The sequence below is a fragment of the Muntiacus reevesi genome, chromosome 22 (assembly GCF_963930625.1).
Source record: "Muntiacus reevesi chromosome 22, mMunRee1.1, whole genome shotgun sequence".
NCBI classification, from domain to species: domain Eukaryota; kingdom Metazoa; phylum Chordata; class Mammalia; order Artiodactyla; family Cervidae; genus Muntiacus; species Muntiacus reevesi.
Genome location: NC_089270.1, coordinates 47,552,394 through 47,571,648, shown reverse-complemented (window position 1 = coordinate 47,571,648; position 19,255 = coordinate 47,552,394). Strand labels below are relative to the sequence as shown.

Below are 19,255 nucleotides of genomic sequence, written 5' to 3'. Positions count from 1 at the left end.
AAAATGGTCAAAAGGAAAGGAGGAGGAGAGGCACAAGTATGCTCACAAACTAGGTGATGGATGGCTGACAGCTGACTCTTTCTCAAGTGCTTTTATTGTCCCACGTGCTTACCCCTGCATCCCAGGAGACAGCTTGATGTAACACGCCAGTATTAGTGTCACTTCCTTGCCATATCCTCTTTTCACCATCACAAAGATAAGAGTCCATCAGAAAATACATGTTTCCTAGGGTTACTTCTGTTTTACGCAGATCCTCTTTATGAAGCTATTCTTAGAGTCCTCTTCAGTATCATAAGCTTCAACTAAGAAAACTACCTTTCCTTCCTTTCTGAACATTGTTTCATGAGGAATGAGTCCTGTTACTTACAAAGATAGGCAGAGGTCTCTCAAAGCAGAAAAGTCATCTCTTTTGCTTGCTTTCCACGTGCCATCTAGGTACTACAGTTAAGAACTTCAAGCACACAAATTTGTTCTAGAGAACTGGCAACTCAAAAATACAAATAATCTTTATAGTATTCAAGTAACCCTTAAACTTTTTGAAAAATAACCTTGCTTTAAAAGTCAGAGTGCAAAAAAACTCAAAAGAGTTGGCACGTCCCTCCAAAAGATTCTCTAACGGTTTAGCAAAACTGAATTCACACTAAATCTGTTTATGAGTAAAAGACAAGTCAACTTTAAAACCAATCATAGATGACAATGTTTCTTTGCAATGTGTCTGCTTTGGAGCCATATTTCTGCTAAACACTCAAAAATTTCTTCTTGAGTATTTAGTGATATATTAGAACCAGAAATAAGGGATGTTAGTGCTAGAAGGCAGTCAACGGTCTGTAATTTAATTCACATATTCCTTCTGCACCAGACTCTGTAAGATCACTGAGTCAGCTTAAGAACTTTGAAGCTGTAGAGTCCAGGGCAGGCCATTACAGTATGCCGATATCACTGTCCTCCTGCTCTGACGTTCTCCACTGAGTGACAGGGGAAGGAGAAGGAAGCGCAGTCACCATCAACTGAGAGTGATGAGACTGGAATATTAAAATTCAGGCTTATCTGAGCTGACTGAATTGGCTGGCAGAATGTTCTCCAGTTAAAGGTGGGGAAAGGTTAATTCTGCACATGACACCGCTACTGCATTTATACAAGTCTCCTAGGACAACTGTTTGCCTTGAATTGTTTTCTTCCTTTATTTCAGTCAGACAGTTGTGTTGACTGATTTTTCTTTTTGATGTATGAAATGACTGTTTGACTGAATTTACCATTTGATTTCTACTAACGCACTGTAAAAACAATAGTCAACTTAGACTGGCAGGTATGAAAAATTCTACCGCAGAACCAGACAGAAATATTGCGTTCTATAGGTACATATGTCATATGCCCTGGGTTTTGGAAAATTGTTCCAATTTCAACTATTTTGCCCCATGTTTCAAAAGAGTGGGGCCACTGATTTAATAGTAAAAATAAGATTTGTGAAGTTCATATAAAACTAATTTTGTGTGAACCTGAGAATCACATAATGGGATCAGAAAAGAACTATTATGAGAAATTTTACTGTTTCTTACTTATCAAGAGGTGTTTCTATGTCAAACTTTTCAGTCTTCTTCTAGAAGATGTTTAGGAACAAAAGGTTTGAATATATTCATAGCAAATCCTTATTTATAGTTTTGTTTTCCCAATAATTATAGTTACTAAGATAGGACATGGAAAATGGCCTATCTCATGATTCTAAGCTCCTATTGAACATGTGGGAATTGGTAACATGAGTAGGAAAGTGAAGCAACTTTTGAGATTGTTACTGAGTAATGCTGATTTTATAATGAGTGCTTCCTTACATATCTGACTAATTTATCACGGTGCAGATGGCTGATTCCCATGCTTAGAAATGACAAAGGTCTTAAGAAATTCTCCATATTCCATTCATCAATCTGTGTTCTTCTTCAAAGCAAAATTAATCCCTTGACTATTAACATAGTAGCTTAATTATAATTTTTAATTTTAAAATTAACTGTGAGAATCGGAATTTCTGGTAGGAAAAAGTGATGGAAGATGGGACAAAATAAAATAAATCAAAGAATTCATAGAAAGCTAAAACAGAATTTTTCAATAGTAGGTAAGGACTTCTGCTTCCAACTATATCAGTTTACCTTAGGAAACCATACTAGAAAGGTCAGATAAATCATAAGCAACATTTGACTGTGAGCATTATAAAGCTAATGAGGTAGCCATGACATAGAAAAATAAAATAGAAAAGAAACTCATAGAAGTAAGAACAGTATTCTGCACATGCTTTATCTAATCCAGTCATTTAGAAACTATTGATGAAAATCAAAAGCATGAGAAACCAAATATGGCTCCTAAGAGGAAGAAAAGCCAGTAGATCTTAGGACAATATTGGAGGACTGAGGAGAGAGCAGGGTTGGACTTTTAGAAATAACAAGGCAGCTAGAATTTTAAGGATCAAAATCCCAGAGATGGGAAAGATTCAGAGACTCGAGCTCAATTCAGCAACAGTGGTCCCTTGACGTTATCACATTTTCCACGTAGGTAGACAAGGCAAGATGTTAAGAAGTCAAACAAAAGCTAACTGAAGTCAAAGCAAAGACTCAGGAGTCTTGTAATGCTGAGGAGATAAAACTGAGGTTCAGAACCCACCAAAGAATAGTGGCCCGGTGGAAGGCTAATGATATGAATTAGGACACTGGAGGTTTCTATATGTATCTGTGTCCACGTGAATGTGTGTTAGGAAGGCTGATGAAACAGCTACCTTGATGGAAACATCTATAAAGAAGGAAAATGAGTATGAAGCTTGTGCAATGACTGAAGATCAATAAGCTGATCTTTCCTTCTGCTCCTTACCTGGGAATAGGAAATTCTCTCTTGAAAAAAGGACAGTTGACCGTTCAACAATACAAGACTTAGAGACACCGACTCCCTATGCAGTCAAAAATTCACATGTCACTTGATAGGCGGCCCTTCCTATCTATGGTTCTGCATCTGAGGATTCAACCAACCACGGATCATGCAGTGCTGCAGTTGTTGGGAAAAAATCCATATATAAGTGGATCTGTGCAATCTAAATCCAGGTTGTTCAAAGGTCAACTGGAATGTCATTATGATTCTCTACAACTTGTCATATCCCAAGTCTGGTGTTCATCAAAGAACCACCAAGACTCCCAAGAAAAGGAGAATTAGAATAAAAAACAGAATCAGAATCATGGATGACCTAGATATTAAAGTTCAAATATATTTTGATAAATATTACCAAGTTCAGGAAAATAGATGACAAGGTAGAGAATTTAACTAGACAACTAGAAACTGATTAAAGTTGAACTGACAGAATTCAAAATTAAACTCAGTAGTGGGCCGAACACAGGTGAAGAAAGATAAATGAACTGGAAGACAGAGTAGCAGTAAAAATAGGAAGACTAAACGTGGAAAACAAAAAGGATAAAAAAGTACAGAAAAGAGCATTTGAAACATATGGGCCACAGTAAACATTTTCATCATATGTTTACATTGGAGTCCAAAGGGAAAAGAAGAGAGAGATTCGGGCGAGAACAATATTTAGAAATAATAGCTGAGAGTTCTCAAAAACTAAAAAGAATATATCAAGCCATAAATTCAACAAGCACTAAAAAACGCAACAAGAGTAAATATAAAGAAACCATATCTAACACCACCAGAGTACAATTTACAAATAGCAAAGAAAAACAGAACACCTTAGAAGTAACCAGAGGAAAAACAACAGTTGACCTTTCAACAATGCTTAAGATTACTGCTTACTTCTCAGCAAAAATGATTAATACTAGAAAATAATGGAAAGTGCTAAAGAAAATAACTGCTCACTGAGAATTCTAGAGGCAGAGAAAATGTTGTTTGGAAGACGAAATAAGGAAATCTGCAAACAAACAAAATTTAGAGAATATGTTCTCATCAGAACCAACTGAAAGGGAGACCCGCAGGCAGAAGGAAAATTATCATAGAGGAAAATAAGGACTTGACAAAGGAATTAAATAGAACAGAAAGGAAGCGTAAGTGAATAAATCTGAATAAAATCTAACTGCACATAAGAGTAATAATGAAATATATAAAAATTAGAATGCATTAAAACAAGAGGAAGAGGAAAAAGTAATAAAATAAATTTAAGGTCTCAGCACTGCTTGAGAAGCAGTAAAAGAGCTAATAAGTCACGGTGCATGTGTAACTGCTACCTATATAAGCATTGTGAGCTAATAAAGGGAAAATGGAGTTTGATGAATTTAAAAGGAAGAGCCAGAGGAACATAAAAAGGAAGGACAAGCAGAAAACAAGGAGTAAAAGGTCTATAATAAGATACGTTAACTGTAAATAGTCACATTAAAGGGCAGAGATTTTTTGAAACAAACAAAAATCTTAATTCTATGCCCCTTACAAGACACCATAGTCAGACTGCAAGTTAAAGGATGCAAAACTTATGTCATAAAAACAATAAGCAAAACTGAAAAAAAAAATAATGGGAGATTTGAAAGCAAAAAGTATCACTGGAGATAAGACAGGATAATAACACCAACCATTACTTTACAAGGAACATGTCATAAAACTAAACTTCGAGGCAATATATGAAGGGAAATTCTGAAAACTAACTAGAAATAAAATCTAAATTACCTAGATCAATAATTCAGAACAACAACAAATCAGTAAACTACAGAAGATCTGAATACCATTGTTAAAGTCTTTGGCCTATACACCCCAAGGAAACCAGAATTGAAAGAGACATATGTACCCCAACATTCACTGCAGCACTATTTACAAAGCTAGACAAGGAAGCAACCTAGATGTCCACCAGCAGATGAATGGATAGGAAAGTTGTGCTATATGCACACAATGAAATATTACTCAGCTATAAAAAGGAATGCATCTGAGTCAGTTCTAATGAGGTGGATGAACCTGGAGCCTATTATACAGAGTGAAGTAAGCCAGAAATAGAAAGACAAATACTCTATATTAACGCATATAGAGAGAACTTAGAAAGATGGTACCAACAATCCTACATGCATGGCAGCAAAGATGACACAGATGTAAAGAACAGACTTTTGGACTCAGGGGGAAAAGATGAGAGTGGGATGATTTGAGAGAAGAGCATTGAAACATGTACATTACCATATGTAAAATAGATGACCTGTGCAAATTTGATGCATGAACCAGGGCACCTAAAGTCGGTGCTCTGAGAAAACCCAGAGGAATACAGTGGGGTGGGAAATGGGAGAGGAGGTTCAGAATTGGGGGGGACACATGTATACCTGTGGCCATTTCATGTTGACCTATGGCAAAAACCATCACAATATCCTTAATGTAACTATATCCAATTAAAATAAATAAATTGAAAAAATCTTTGGCCTACATTTGCATAAAACACTGCATTAACAAGAATGAAATGCACATTTACATACAAATTTTGAGGTGTACATGGCACATTTTTAAGTTGACTGAATGCTGGGTATAAAACAAGACTCAGAATAATCAAGAAATTTAAAAATGTATAACCAATATTTTATCAAATATTTGGACATTAAAAACACACTTCTGGATTTCCATGGTGGTCCAGTGACTAAGACTCCATACTCCCAATGCAGGGACCCTGAATCCCATCTCGAGTCAGGGAACTGGTTCCCACAAACAAAGAGTTTTCATGCCACAACTAAACGACCTTGCATGCTACAATGAAGACTGAAGATCCTGAAAGCCACAACTAAGACCAGGTGCAGCTGAATAAACAAATTAAATTAAAAAAAAAAAACCAAAACATACTTCTGATAAATATGGATGTCAAAGATAAAGTCATAATAGGAATTAGAATTTTATTAATTGAATGATAATGAAACACTGACCTAGAGCCAGACATCCTGGAATATGAAATCAGGTGGGCCTTAGTAAGCATCACTACGAACAAGGCTAGTGGAGGTGATGGAATTCAAGTTGAGCTATTTCAAATCCTGAAAGATGATGCTGTAAAAGTGCTGCACTCAATATGTCAGCAAATTTGGAAAACTCAGCAGTGGCCACAGGACTGGAAAAGGTCAGTTTTCATTCCAATCCCAAAGAATGCTCAAACTACCGCACAATTGCACTCATCTCACACACTAGTAAAGTATTGCTCAAAGTTCTCCAAACCAGGCTTCAGCAATACCTGATCCGTGAACTTCCAGATGCTCAAGCTGGTTTGAGAAAAGGCAGAGGAGCCAGAGATCAAATTGCCAACATCCGCTGGATCATCGAAAAAGCAAGAGAGGTCCAGAAAAGCATCTATTTCTGCTTTATTGACTATGCCAAAGCCTTTGACTGTGTGGATCACAATAAACTGTGGAAAATTCTGAAGGAGATAGGAATACCAGACTACCTGACCTGCCTCTTGAGAAACCTGTATGCAGGTCAGGAAGCAACAGTTAGAATTGAACATGGAACAACAGACTGGTTCCAGAATTAGGAAATTAGGAAAAGGAGTACGTCAAGGTTGTCTATTGTCACCCTGCTCATTTAACTTACATGCGGTGTACATCATGAGAAACGCTGGGCTGGAGAAAGCACAAGCTGGAATCAAGACGGCCTGGAGAAATATCAATAACCTCAGATATGCAGATGACACCACCCTTATGGCAGAAAGTGAAGAAGAACTAAAGAGCCTCTGGATAAAAGTGAAAGAGGAGAGTGAAAAAGTTGGCTTAAAGCTCAACATTCAGAAAACGAAGATCATGGCATCTGGTCCCATCACTTCATGGCAAATAGATGGGGAAACAGTGGAAACAGTGGCTGACTTTATTTTTCTGGGCTCCAAAATCACTGCAGGTGGTGACTGCAGCCATGAAATTAAAAGACACTTACTCCTTGGAAGGAAAGTTATGGCCAACCCAGGCAGCGTATTAAAAAGTAGAGACATTACTTTGGCCACAAAGGTCCGTCTAGTCAAGGTTATGGTTTTTCCAGTGGTCATGTATGGAAGTGAGAGTTGGACTATAAAGTTGAGCACCAAAGAATTGATGCTTTTGAACTGTGGTGTTGGAGAGGACTCTTGAGAGTCCCTTGGACTGCAAGGAGCTCCAACCAGTCCATCCTAAACGACACCAGTCCTGGGTGTTCATTGGAAGGACTGATGTTGAAGCTGAAACTCCAATACTTTGGCCACCTGATGTGAAGAACTGACTCATTTGAAAAGACCCTGATGCTGGGAAAGATTGAGGGCAGGAGGAGAAGGGGACGATGGAGGATGAGACAGTTGGATGGCATCACCAACACAACAGATATGGGTTGGGGTGGACTCTGGGACTTGGTGATGGACAGGGAGGCCTTGCATGCTGCAGTTCATGGGGTCGCAAAGAGTCAGATATGACTGAGCATCTGAACTGAACTGAATGAAAATATACTGTAGCAAAACCTGTGGGCTGCAGATAAAGCTGTGGTCACATAGACGCTTAAGTATTAGAATTATATAATATATGTAATCATATACGTGTGTGTGTGTGTTGTGTAAATGGAAAAAGAATAAAGCTTCCAAAAGATACCCTATTACCTTGAGGTAGACAACTACTGAACTATACCTAATAGTGGAGGCAGGGCAGACTTCAGAACTTCAGGAGACCAGCAGAAGGCAGCATTTGGAAACAGGAGTAGCTTCCAAATTAGGCAGTTTGAGAGCACAGTGAACGCCAATGTCAGAAGCAGTCTCCAGGAAAAAGCATTTAATGTATAAAGTGGTGGAGAAACTAAAATATATTTAAGATTTGACACTCTAATTCCTTTTAAGGATGATTTATGTTTCTAGGGAAAAAATAAGAAGTACTTGATGTAGAAGGTGAATAACTTTATAATTTCCAGGAGAATCTTGGTACCAGGATGACACAATGAAGAACTTGGGAGTCCCCTGACTAATCTAGCAGCGAGAAAATGAAAACAGAGATGAGAGAGAGAAATAGAAAGACATATTTGTGCAATTGGGCACTGCTGCACTTTAAAGTCTAGGTATGCACTCCAAATCATAAACAAATGCCACCATGTTCAGAGCTAACCCTGAGACAGTGATTAGTGTCTAAGAGATTAATTAGGGACAACTCTTGGCATCAACAACGTATGGAAGAAAAGGACATCAGATTGGGCAAAGGTAGAAGTAAAGTTGTGTTGCAGCCTCAGGAAACCTCAGGTGACCCTTTGGGGGAGAGTTCTTAAAATGAGATGACCCCTTCAGGGGGATGTCCCAATTCAGGAGGATGTCTTAACTTTTATATTCTTACACCTGTCATTGGATGAAGGGCATTGTACGAAGGGGTGATGTGACCCTGGGCTAAGTGGCTCCCTTTAGCTGAGATTGGCTGTCTGCAGCATTTCCAGGGCTGGGGCAAAAGCTCTAGAATCTGAAAATTGTTCAACTTTCCTTGTCTGGGTTGCCAAAGTAAAAAATACAGGCAGGGTATATTACAAATAGTTCTTTAGCCTGGAGAAGAGGTCTTGAAGCTGTGAGCCACTCACTGGGAAGCAGCAGGACATGAAGGATTCTTGAACAGATCGGAAGCTACTGGAAGGCCTTTCAGGAGTTCAATCCCATAATAAATACTGTACCTTCAGTGTAACTTTGCCCTCTCTGCCAGTCTTCCTCAGTTCCCATGTGGGCCCTTTTGGACTTGAACTTGGTGTTCCCAGAACTTGAGCTGGAGACTTCCATGAAGTCTGCTTTCCATCTACTGGCTCAGCTTTCTTGCTCTCTCTGCTCCAGGCTAGTCTCTTCAAACTGCCTTTTCCATTTCTGGCAATAATACCCCTCTCTAGACCTAACTAAAGCTTTTCTGGGGCAAAAGGAAGAGAATTAATAAGGGTAACTTTTATTTCTAGGAGGGAAGTTACCATATTCCTTCAGAGTATTCATCTCCTTGATTATTTAACTTTTACTCTAGATTACTCATGGGTATTTCTGCTCCCCTACATTCAACCCAAGGAGGTTTTAGAACACTGTCCTCTCTCAGCATCAAGTCTCTCTCCATCCTCCCTCTCTCTCTCTAAGACCCACCTTTATCCACACACTCACAGGCTTTCTGGACCTCCGAGGAAGATAAGCACTTCACAGAATCTCTGCTACAGGACCAAACATACTGAAATGACTTTTTATGAAGATATTGAAGCAACAGAAAAAGAATACATGAGGATTGTTTCTCCTGAGGGTTCAATTATTTAGAGGGCCTTTATCACACTTCGATTGATAAATCTAACCTTTCCTTTCTTGACTACAGTTGATCACACTGTGATGAAAACAAGGTAGAAAATGGAAAAATAATATTTGGATTTTAATGAAATAATAAAAAGGCAGGGCCTATCTTTGACTTTTGCCAAGTGAGAAAAGAGTTCACATTTCGACTATGTGGTGGCAGGAGTCCCTTTTAAAACAGGGCCAGTCTGCATGATGCATTGAAAAATCAACCTTTTCAAATATAGCCATAACCCCTCAAGATTGTTTCATTTCTTGGGGCCAGGCAAACCAAACTTCGGGTTTGGTTTGAGTGGTGCCCTGTATACTAAAGTGATAAACATAATCTGGAAGCACAGCACAGGCTAAAAATATGGAGCTGGCAGCTTTTGATTGAAATTGAAATATTTTTCTGCTTTTAATTCACTGCATAAAATTTTATCTGTCCACATTCAATCAGGTAGGTCGTCCTAATGATCATGAGCTTCAACCCTGCTAACAACTAAGCCTGCACTGTTAAACTCTACTTTATCTGTTCCAGAAACCTCCTGGGTTTCTTTAATGCCTCTGTTATTACTTGCTTTGCATCATTCTGCGTTTCTTTAAAAACACAGCTGTGTGACCTCTGGAAGTTTTATTACTTCCTTGAGACTTGGTTGCCTCCTCTATGAATATCTGGGTATATATTTAGTATTGCTCAATAGAATTTTTTATGATAATGAAAATGTTTTGTATCTGTACTATCCAGTGCAGTATTCACTAGCCACATGTAGCTAATAAACATCTTTAAAATATGGCAAATCCAACTGAGAAACTGCAGTTTTAATTTTAAAATTTGTTTAAATACAAATAACCTCATGTAGGTAGCATCTACTGACAGTATAAATCTATGTAATATTTTAAGGATATTCTCCACTCTAAAACTCAACCATTCATTAGCTCAACCTAAATATTTTTGCCCTTTGACAAGCAGAAAATAATTTATGCCTCCCTTGAAATTATTTTTCAAGACCTCTGTCAGTTTGGGGACATCATATTCTTAAAATTGACTTTGCTTTGTGAAACTTTAATAATGTTGACGTTTCCTGCCCTTGGAAGCACCTCTGTTATTATGGGAAATGTTGTGGACGAACAAGGACCATTTCAAGAGACATGGGAAAAACTCCTTCTGGACTTAATTTCATGATGAGGATGCTCAGAATGTCAAAATGCTAAATTGTTTATAGTAAAAACCATACCTTTTTCACACTATTTTCTGCATGTAGCTGGAAAATGTTTAAAACATTTTAAAATAACTGCACATCTATTTCTGAAGCTGATTTGGCTGTTCAAGGCTTACTAGAACTTTATCCATCTCACTATTTCACTCAGTAAACAAATGCAGTTGTTACATATGTGTCTGTGTTCCCTTCTAGATTATGTGTTTATGAAGTTAGAAACTAGATTTATGTCACAGCCCTTATGTATAGCACAATATTCATTGCTAATTCAGATCGTATTTTAAGATGAGACAAAAGTTAACATTTTTAATGTAGTCACAAATATCTAGCAAACCAATCAGAAAATAAAAACAATTTTTTTAATTGGTCAAGAACAAAAAGAGAAATACTTCATGCAAAATCATATCTCTAATAACTACCACTGGAATTAGAACACACACATGCTAAAATTATTTTAAAATATCTTATCAAAGACTTTAAGGCTGTACCTAAAAAGATTATATCAGAAGTGAACATAATCATGTTGTCTGACCAGCGTGAATCACGCAAGGCATATTATATATAAAATAAACAATAAGAACCCACTGTATCGCACAGAGAACTTACTCAATACCTTGTAATAAACGGTAATGGAAAAGAATACACACACACACACACACACACACAACTGAATTACTTACCTGTACAGCTGACATACAACACTGTAAATCAACGACACTTCAATTTTTTTAAATAAGTGTAAAAGGTCGTATAGCTTCATAAACTCACCTCTGGTACCCAAGGGACTACCTGAAACAACAGCAGCTACAACTTTCCTGGAGACAGGACATGGCCAGCAAACTGGGCTCTTACACTCGGTAATAGTCATACCTGTAAAAAAATATACAGGCTCATTAACACATAGGAATTCTTCATTTTTCTGGCAGTATTGGGCAATGAGGTATGCATATGAGAATTTTTTAAATGACAAATTTAAGAAGAGTATTTTAACCTTCACTCATTAATTTTTTCTAAAATTAAGAAATGTATTCATCAGTGTATTTAATGTTTCCTTGATGACTTGGGGTCATCAGTTCAATCAACGTTTGCATGAATAATACAAATGGAAGCAAGACAAGCACTCACACTGAAACTGAAGATGACATAATGTTCTATCAACTGGAATAACTGATGAAGGAGTAAGAAAAAAAAGACAAAAATGAAAACAAACCATGATCAAGAAACAGTCACGTTCTGACTTCTTCTATTTAGTTTCAAAAAGTGAATTGAAAGTGCTCCGTTGTGTCCGACTCTTTGTGACCCCATGGACTGTAGCCCACCAGGCTCCTCTGTCCATGGAATTCTCCAGGCCAGAATATTGGAGTGGGTAGTCGTTCCCTTCTCCAGGGGATCTTTCCAACCCAGGGATCGAACCCAGGACTTCTGCATTGCAGGTGGATTCTTTCCTGTCTCAACCACCAGGGAAGCCATTTCAAAAAGAGACCACAAATCCCAGTGGTATCTCCAACATTATTAGCTGTCTTTATCCCTTGTTTCCATTTTCCTTTCCTTTTTCTTCTACCCTAGAGGGGTTCCAGGAAATGTTTATAGCTGCTCTCAAGACAAATTCTAATACCTGCTTCTTCTCAAAATTTCACAATGTGTCCAGGAGATAAACAGTGTGGAGGTCAAATACAATTCACCACAGGGAGATCTGTGGTGAAAATAACATCAGAAACTAGCTCCTAAACATGCAAAGAGCAGAGTATGGTGTCAGGCACTAATTTCCTTCCAAATACCTCTCCATTTCTAAACGATGTCTTTATTTATTTACCAAGATCCCTTTTTATTGGTTCCCTCTTCCAGACTGCTTCACTTCACCTGTCCTCACATTAAAAATACATTCACACTCTTTTTGATTCCAGTTATTTGCTCATTAAGTAATCATAGGACTGTTGGAATTAAATACAGAGTAAAATTAAAATACTGGAATCACTTGGAGGGTTTAAGCACTTCCACCAATGAATACTGGGTGTGGAATTCAAGAGGCTGCACTTGACTTGGCCTTGTCCAAGTTCTTTCTTAAGAAGTTTGTAAGATAAACCTAAACTCAGAGTTATTCAGATTGGACTGCTTTCTCAGGTGGACTAGAATTCACTGCTCATTCCACCCACTCTGAGGTCAGTGGCACTTTTCGGAGATGGGGTGGCCTCCTCTGCCCACTGCGGAGGCTCAGTTCCCCCTGGGCCCACTCTCTGTCTCAAATCCCACACTGAGGCCAGATGCCAGCCTTCCCAGAACATTAGTGGTCTCCTTTCAGTGTTGGAACTGCTCAGACTGAGTCCCCGTGGACTCTTTCTCAGCTTGAAACCTGATCTTCAACCCCTTTACCTGACCTGGATGGTCACCTTCCTACTCTAGGCTTCAGCTGCTTTAGCTGTAAAATGATATATCTCTTCTTAGTTCCATGGAGTCGCAAAGAGACCGACACAACTTAGCAACTGAACAATGACGACATGATATTCTTTATGATACCCTGTATCGCAGGACCTGTTTCTACGGCTCCTGATGCCAGCTTCTTTCACAATCATATCTTGTTCATCTCTGAAAGTGGAATCCAAATCAATCATTTCCAGGCAGCTTTCAAATCTAGAATCATTCCCTGAACTTTCAAAGCAGGTTCTCTTAATCCCTTTCTCCTAGGATGGCAGGCACTTCATACTCTGTCTTCTCTCCTGAGGATTCACAACTCCTCCAAGATCAAGATGCTGCTCAACCAATTCTCAGGTCACACTCTGCACAGCGCTTGGTGTATGGCAAACAGCCAATAAAGATTTGAAAACGAATTAAATCGAAATGAATGACTGACATTCATAAAGTTGCTGACAACTTTAATTGTTCTCCCTTCCTGGGGAGAACAGTTGGAAGAATCCCCAGTCTCTCTTGTGGCCACAGAAATGGACTGTGGCCAAAACAGCAGCAGAGAAACTGACCTGGATCCTTCCAGAGCTGGCTCATCAGAAACTTCCATATGCATTTCTCCATATTCTTGACCCCTTCTGCTGATGGATGCAGATGGGGATGAGGTCTAAGGGAAGGGAGACGGTATAGGATGGGAGGAGTCTGGGTTCCTGAATGACCATCTGAAGGAGTGCAGTCTCCCCAAAGTGAATACCCACCCAGGGCTGTGATGTGGGAACCATAGTGCTGTGCTGCTGAAATTTGGGGAGTTGTGTGGTAATTTAGCATAAACCATTATACGCACAATTATGCTAATTATACGATCCACTTAAATGGCCCTCAATCTAGTACATTTAAAATGACAGATATCAATTTGTGTTATTGACACTTTTACCCTCCAATTTAACCCTGCTCTTCTGAATCAGTCATTTGACCTCAGAGAATATCAATTCCTCAACAGATTTTACTCTGAGATTCATACACACTGCAATCAGAATTACAATATTTGAAAAATAATGTTGAGAAAGTACTTTCCAGAGAAAACTTCAGTAACTTTTAATTCCTTGATCCTGCTTTGAAAACACAGCATAGTAAACTACTTGCAGTTTATCCATATTTATTGCTAATTAACAAAGTATTTTAGTTGGGATTAATTTTTAACAAATAAATAGCAGGTTTCTTGTCCACATCACAGCTGAATGACTAAATTCTCTCTCTGGAAGATTTCTTGACTGACCTTTATTTGTACTCAGTCAACTGATCTGGGTCAAATACCAGATATTAAAAATCTTCAGCATGTTCTTTTTCATTCATTACTTTTCATCCAATAAGCATTTGACCACGTGGATTTTTCTCTGGTCTGGAGTATTTTTACTAACAAGCTACATGATGTTGCAAAAGACCTTAAGGCCCAAATGCTGGTATCTAATGAGTCTGTTCCTTTGAAGAGACTGATTTACTTTTGCTCCAACTTTTGGAAAACTTGCCCCAAAAAGCTCCACCACCCTCCTATTCTGCCCACTTCATCCATTAGAGAAGACGATTTTCTCAGTGTTACTTCCAAGGTACAGGCAGATGAACGCTTATACAACGGATTCAGTTACCTGCCTGGGAACTGAAAGGACCTTTCCCATTCAAATATCCTGGTTAGGAACCACGTTTTTTAATTTCTCTGGGAATTAAGAAACAGCAAGGAATGAGGGTACGTGGTTGATAAATGAACGTCAGTTCTTCTGAAAATCACTCTGTCTCCTCCCGTTCCTCTTGGTGTTCAAGGTAGGGAAAGAACCCTGGTCATCACCATGTGGTTATCGCTCTCCTTCTCTTCGAAGAGACAAGCCGTTTCATTGAGGACACTAATTCACCAAACTCAAGGCTCGAATTCCTTTTATGTACCCGATGCCTATCTTTATAGTATATGCCATTATCTTCAACAGTGAAATGATATGCTTTATTCCTCATTACAGAGACCAAAGTGCTATAGCAAAAGTCACTCCTGAGAGTTTTACGTGGAAATTTACTGACTCAAGAACAAATTTCTGTAGAAAAAGACAACCCATCTCTGTGTTACAAAGCATTGTTCCTTGCATCAACCACCAGTGTTAACTACAATCTATTATGATTTGAAGCATGCTAAATAAGCAGATTGTACTAAAAAAGAAAAGCACATAAAAAACCCACAGAACAAAACCCAAACTATTCTCAATAAAAATATCCATTTGCTGGAGCCAATCTGAGATTTAACCAGGATTAGATACTTTAAACTGCAACACTGCATACCAGAACACCATGAAATAAACATTTCTCCTGATTTGGATACCATCTCCTCCTGATGCAAACTCTACCCCGACCCAAAGAAATCCAAAAATCCCAAAACCAGCCAACCAACAACAAAAAATAACCAAAGACCCCAAACCAAACAAAAAACCAAAGAAACCACGCCCATTACTATAACTAAAATTCTCAAATATTTGAGCGTCTATGGTAACTGCTCAAAGAAGTATTTTTTAAATGCTCATTTAACTTAGGAGCTTCCCTAGTAGCTCAGTTGCTAAAGAATCTGCCTACAATGCCAGAGACTCGGCTTCGATTCCTGGGTTGGGAAGATCTCCTGGAGAAGCAAATGGCAACGCACTCAAGTATTCCTGCCTGGAGAATTCCACGGACAGAGGAGCCTGAAGGGCTACAGTCAGTCCACGGTGTCCCAAGAGTTGGGACATGACTTAGCGACAATACTGTCACCATTTAAGAGCAGTGCAGCTCCGCCAAAAGTCGCCAAAAGTCGTTAGGCTTGAAAAGCCTAACGGAATCAAGAAAAACTCTTCACCATACCCCAAAACATACAAAGGCGGGAATAGTTTTATTTCAAACTTTGCTTAGATGTTAGTATGTCACAAACTGCCCTCCAAGACGCGCTCTTAGAGTCAGTGACGTCAATAAAGCCTGAAAACGCTGAAAGTGAACGTTAATAACCTTTTGTAGCCTATCCTCCAGAAGGCTTTAGCAAAGAGCACGGAGTCCCATCTGAACACCCGCTGTTGGCGGCCAGCGAACAGGATCCCGAGCTGGGCGCCCCCATCACCGGCGCGCATCCGGGAGCAGAGACCTCTTCACACCCGCGGACCCAACGCGCCCGACGCGCACCCCGCGGCCCCGACTTCGGGCTCCTCGGAGGCACCTCCCCTTCCCGAACCCGCGAGCCCGCGGCGACCGGGTCCAGGCGGCGCCCACAGACCCAGAGGCCGCCCCCCGCGGTCGAGGGGCGCCGAGCAGGGAGGGCTGCGAGCGCGCGGGGCGCCCACAGTTCCACGACCGTCTTGGGCCCCGGCCCGGGGTCCTCACCCTGCGGCCGGTGGCGGCGACCCCGGACCCGAGGACCCAGCGAGGCTCGCGCTCCCCGAGGCTGGAGGAGTCGGGGCGGCTGGCCGTTGGGCAGGCGGGGGCGCGCGGTGAGGGGCTGCGGATGGAGCTGCACTTACTCGTGTCTGTCCTGCTCCCCGGTCCGGGGCCTTTCGCAGTGGGGACCGACCCAGTCTCCACCTTCCCTCCCCTCAGGAGCGGTCCGGGAGCTCTGGCGTCCCTGTGCCTCCGCCCACTCGCCTGTGGCCGCTCGCGCCTGCGCACTCGCACCTGCAGCCTCTCGCGCCTGCGCACTCGCTCCAGGCCCAGTGGGGGCGGGGAGGGGCGTTTGTCAGCCCCAGGACTCCTGGCTGGAAAATCCTGACTTTACATTTCCTTAGAGTGTTGGACTTGATATCAGTTGTTTAAAAAAATAAATGTCAAGTTTTCTTATCCTAATCATCATTTCATGACTATAGATTCTGTCTTTGTAAGATTTAAGAATAATAATTTCTACTTGGTCACCTGAGTCAGATAATAGGTACCAAACTTATCTATTGCTTCTATAAATTTTCAGTCAATACGTTTTAGCCTGTGAAGTTTTATTTAGTGTGTGTGTGTGTGTGTGTGTGTGTGTGTGTGTGTTACTACTAATCAGCCTCGGCAGGGGCAGAGTCTTGAGATGAAGGGAGAGTTAGGATCTCCTAGGCTAGCGCTGTCTCCCTGCCACGTAGTTTGCCGTGGGAACTAGAGGTCCTGAGACCCCAGGATATTTTGGCAATGTGGAGCAGATTCTCTGCGTGTGCACACAAGTACACACTGACATACGTCAGAGGAAGGGAGCATAGGCAGTGGGGTCAGGGGAGGGGTGGACCTTGGGGTGGCAACGGTGACAGAAACATGCGTCATTTCTCCTTGGACTGAGGCAAAGACCACCTTGTTGGACCTCGTATGGAATCAAGGTCAGGACATCTGCACTGGCTGTGGTGAGGAGTCCTGAGAAGCGAATGAGACACCCCCCGGCTGAAGTGGACAAGAGGAGGCTGAGGGTCCTCTTCAAGGTTCCTCTCAAAGCCCCTGCTTCCTGTGGATCCTCTCACATTCCCTCCTGGGGCCCACGGAATGCTGGTGTCCTGAAGTCTCTCAGAGGTAGGGTCTGTGCTGTGCTTTCCCTGCTGGGTGTGCAGTATGAGAGGTTCCCATCAAAGGGGTCATGTGTCCAGTGCGGGGGCGAGGAGAGTGGCCCTTGCACTCCTACACATTCCCCTGCCCCTGACCTGGCCTATACCTCCTCCTACTAGCATCCAAGCTTCTCAGTGGAGGAATGGAGCCTCTGATCTATTCACTTACCAGCTGTGCCCTGAGCATTCAGTGGGGGCTGTGATGAAAAGAAGCACCAGGGTCACAGGCTGGAGGGGGAAGTGGAGAAACACAGGCCCTCGTCTATCAGATCTAGTCCGTTAAATCTATTTCTCACTTCCACTGTATAATCATTAGGGATTTGATTTAGGTCATACTTGAATGGTCTAGTCGTTTTCTGTACTTTATTCAATTTCAGCCTGAATTTGGCAATAAGGAGTTCATCATCTGAGCCACAGTCAGCTCCCGGTCTTGTTCTTGCTGACTGTATAGAGCTTCTCTATCTTTGGCTGCAAAGAATATAATCAGTCTGATTTCAATGTTGACCACCTGGTGATGTCCATTTGTAAAGTCTTCTCTTATGTTTTTGGAAGAGGGTGTTTTCTATGACCAGTGCATTCTCTTGGCAGAACTCTATTAGCCTTTGCCCTGCTTCATTCTGTACTCCAAGGCCAAGTTTGTCTGTTATTCCAGGTGTTTCTTGACTTGCTGCTTTTGCATTCCAGTCCCCTATAATGAAAAGGACATCCTTCTGGGTGTTAGTCCTGGAAGGTCTTGTAGGTCTTCATAGAAGCGTTCAAGTTTCTTCTGTTCTTCTGCTGAAGAAACTCTTCAAGTTCAGTTTCTTCAGCATTACGGTTTGGGGCATAGACTTGGATTACCGTGATATTGAATGGTTTGCCTTGGAAACCAACAGAGGTCATTCTGTTGTTTTTGAGATTGCATCCAAGTACTGCATTTCAGACTCTTTTGTTGACTATGATGGCTACTACATTTCTTCTAAGGGATCCTTGCTCACAGTAGCAGTTATAATGATCATCTGAGTGACATTCACCCATTCCAGTCCATTTTAATTTGCTGATTCCTCAAATGTCGACGTTCACTCTTGCCATCTCCTGCTTGGCCACTTCCAATTTTTCTTGATTCATGGACCTAACATTCCAGGTTCCTATGCAATATTGCTCTTACAGCACCAGACCTTTCTTTCATCACCAGTCACATCCACAACTGGCTATTGTTTTTGCTTTGGCTCTGTCTCTTCATTCTGTCTGGAGTTATTTCTCCACTGATCTCCAGTAGCATATCGGACACCTACCGAATGGGGAGTTCGTCTTTCAGCGCCATATTTTTTGCCTTTTCATTCTGTTCATGGGGTTCTCAAGACAAGAATACTGAAGTGGTTTGCCATTCTCTTCTCCAGTGGACCACATTCTGTCAGACCTCTTCACCATGACTCGTCCATCTTGGGTGATCCTACTTGGCACGGTGTATAGTTTCATTAAGTTAGACAAGGGTGTGGTCCACGTGGTTAGAGGAACCATGTGATTAGACCTGGTTCATGTGGTTAGATGCACCAGTCTTACTGGGGTAGGCTTATAATCCATGTTTATAATTCTAAATAAGGTGAAGGATACTGGTTGTTGTTTTTTTTTCCTCACAACTTTGGTTATACCTATCATATAATTGTTACTATTCCTAGGTGAAGGAGGCCATAATTTTTCCTCATGATGTTGATCATACCTATCATTTTTCCTCATGACATTGATTATACCTATCATTCCTCATGACATTGATTATACCTGTTATAGACTTCTTATATCTATGCCTACCTAAATTAATTGTTACCATTTGTTTAATACCTGTTTCTCTTACTTGTTAAAGATATGGTCATGTCCATTTCATCTTTACATTTTCTAAA

General features: G+C 40.7%; 1 protein-coding gene across 1 annotated transcript in view; it reads right to left on the bottom strand.

The window, feature by feature from the left end:
• LOC136152873 (exocyst complex component 1-like) overlaps positions 1 to 16,473 on the bottom strand; it is a 92,796-nt gene extending 76,323 nt beyond the window's left edge. Inside the window, exons 1-2 of the mRNA XM_065914343.1 lie at positions 16,338 to 16,473; positions 11,188 to 11,289 (exon numbers count right to left, since the gene is read on the bottom strand). The gene's annotated coding sequence lies outside the window, so the exon portion shown is untranslated. The remainder of the gene's footprint in view (positions 1 to 11,187; positions 11,290 to 16,337) is intronic.
• Between the last annotated feature and the right edge of the window lie 2,782 nt (positions 16,474 to 19,255).